The sequence below is a fragment of the Chiloscyllium punctatum genome, unplaced genomic scaffold (assembly GCF_047496795.1).
Source record: "Chiloscyllium punctatum isolate Juve2018m unplaced genomic scaffold, sChiPun1.3 scaffold_655, whole genome shotgun sequence".
Lineage (NCBI taxonomy): Eukaryota > Metazoa > Chordata > Chondrichthyes > Orectolobiformes > Hemiscylliidae > Chiloscyllium > Chiloscyllium punctatum.
In genome coordinates, this window is record NW_027310389.1 from 85001 (window position 1) to 87573 (window position 2573).

A 2573-nucleotide genomic window follows, 5' to 3' on the forward strand; every position below is an offset into this window, starting at 1 on the left:
TTGCCGCGACTCCCAGTCCACCTCGGCGGTGGCTGGGCCGGGCGGGCGTCTGCTCGGGCGAGTGCCGCCCCCGCCTCCTCGCAGGAAGCCCGCTCGCCGTCACGCCGCCACGTGCACGCGTCAGTGACGCTGCCGAACCGATGGCCGGTGCCCGTTCCCGCCTCTGCTTTTCCTAGGGCAAAGCTGCTGCACGCCTCGTGATACTCCGCGGGCGACATGGTGGCGGTGATCCTGCCTCCGTCGCTGCGGTGCGTTGGGGCACGCATCGCCTCTTGGGCGCCCTGTTTTTTTTCAACCAATAGATGTATGTCTCTGCGGGCCGCACCAGGCTGGTGCTCCCCACAGCTTCACGCCACCCTGCTCCGCCCGCACGCCGGCGTGCAGGTGGCTGCTGCTAAAGGTGGGGAGTGTATGTGCGGTCCGGGTGGCTTTCCTCTGGCGAGGGAGAGACCTTAAGCAAACTCAGAGACAAATCTTGACGGTCGATCACTCGTAAAAATAAAACGTGACAAACTTTGTGTTGGTTCAAGTACGAAAGGATCTCTGTCGGCTTGGGGGTACGCCCGTTTCCGTTTCAACTTGTCTCGCGAGGGTGGTTTCGGGGCCAGCAGGAGAGCTCGTCGGGGTAGCAGGCCCTGCAGCCGTGGTCACCGCCAAACCCCCACAACTCGAGCAAGTGAAAAAAAAGTAACAGGAGCGAAAGCATCTCTGTCGGCTTGGGGGTACGCCCGTTTCCGTTTCAACTTGTCTCGCGAGGGTGGTTTCGGGGCCAGCAGGAGAGCTCGTCGGGGTAGCAGGCCCTGCAGCCGTGGTCACCGCCAAACCCCCACAACTCGAGCAAGTGAAAAAAAAAAAGTAACAAATAAGAAAGGATCGTCGGCTTGGGGGTACGCCCGTTTCCGTTTCAACTTGTCTCGCGAGGGTGGTTTCGGGGCCAGCAGGAGAGCTCGTCGGGGTAGCAGGCCCTGCAGCCGTGGTCACCGCCAAACCCCCACAACTCGAGCAAGTGAAAAAAAAAGTAACAAATAAGAAAGGATCGTCGGCTTGGGGGTACGCCCGTTTCCGTTTCAACTTGTCTCGCGAGGGTGGTTTCGGGGCCAGCAGGAGAGCTCGTCGGGGTAGCAGGCCCTGCAGCCGTGGTCACCGCCAAACCCCCACAACTCGAGCAAGTGAAAAAAAAAAGTAACAAATAAGAAAGGATCTCTGTCGGCTTGGGGGTACGCCCGTTTCCGTTTCAACTTGTCTCGCGAGGGTGGTTTCGGGGCCAGCAGGAGAGCTCGTCGGGGTAGCAGGCCCTGCAGCCGTGGTCACCGCCAAATCGCCACAACTCGAGCAAGTGAAAAAAAAAAGTAACAAATAAGAAAGGATCGTCGGCTTGGGGGTACGCCCGTTTCCGTTTCAACTTGTCTCGCGAGGGTGGTTTCGGGGCCAGCAGGAGAGCTCGTCGGGGTAGCAGGCCCTGCAGCCGTGGTCACCGCCAAACCCCCCACAACTGTTGGGCGCCTACCTGCGCGGGGCAGGAGGACACTTTCCGATTTCAAATCTCCGTTTGCCGAGTCCACCCCGAACGCACGCGGGCGGGCGGGTTCGCATCACCCTTCGTCACAAGGGGCGAAGCCCGTTCCACCGTCTCGTCAGTAGTGCCGACCGGTCTGTGATCGACGAGGGGAGCCACACCAGGTCCGGCCCTGCTGCTTGGCGGCACCGCGTCGTCGGGAGCTCGCGACAGACGGAGGGTTTCGGTGTACTCTCCAGCCACGGGAAACGAAGCCGGTGATGCAGGCGCCGGTCTTTCGCTCCCAAATCGGCTGGGTTTACATCGTTGCTATCTAGTCACGCTCCCTTCAAACCCGACGGGGTACCTATTCCCCTCACCCGTCTGTGCGTATACAGCCTCTTTGCACTTGCGGGATGGGGGTGGTGGTTTAAAGACTCTCGAGTTGCCGCCCGTCGGTCTCCGAGCTCCGTGCAGTAGTGATCCCCAGCGAACTGCCAGCAGGGCGAACGAGCGATCCCGCTCTCGGTCGGGGCGCCTGGCGTCGATCGGTGGTCGGTGGCTTGCGGGCAAGCTGCGCTGTGAGTGTGGGAACGAGTATGACGAGCCGTTGCCGCGACTCCCAGTCCACCTCGGCGGTGGCTGGGCCGGGCGGGCGTCTGCTCGGGCGAGTGCCGCCCCCGCCTCCTCGCAGGAAGTCCGCTCGCCGACACGCCGCCACGTGCACGCGTCAGTGACGCTGCCGAACCGATGGCCGGTGCCCGTTCCCGCCTCTGCTTTTCCTAGGGCAAAGCTGCTGCACGCCTCGTGATACTAGGCGGGCGACATGGTGGCGGTGATCCTGCCTCCGTCGCTGCGGTGCGTTGGGGCACGCATCGCCTCTTGGGCGCCCTGTCCTCCTCCCCCCAATAGACGTATGTTTCTGCGGGCCGCACCAGGATGGTGCTCCCCATCGCTTCACGCCACCCTGCTCCGCCCGCACGCCGGCGTGCAGGTGGCTGTAGCTCAAGGTGGGGAGCGTATGTGCGGTCCGGGTCGCTTTCCTCTGGCGAGGGAGAGACCTAAAACAAACTCAGAC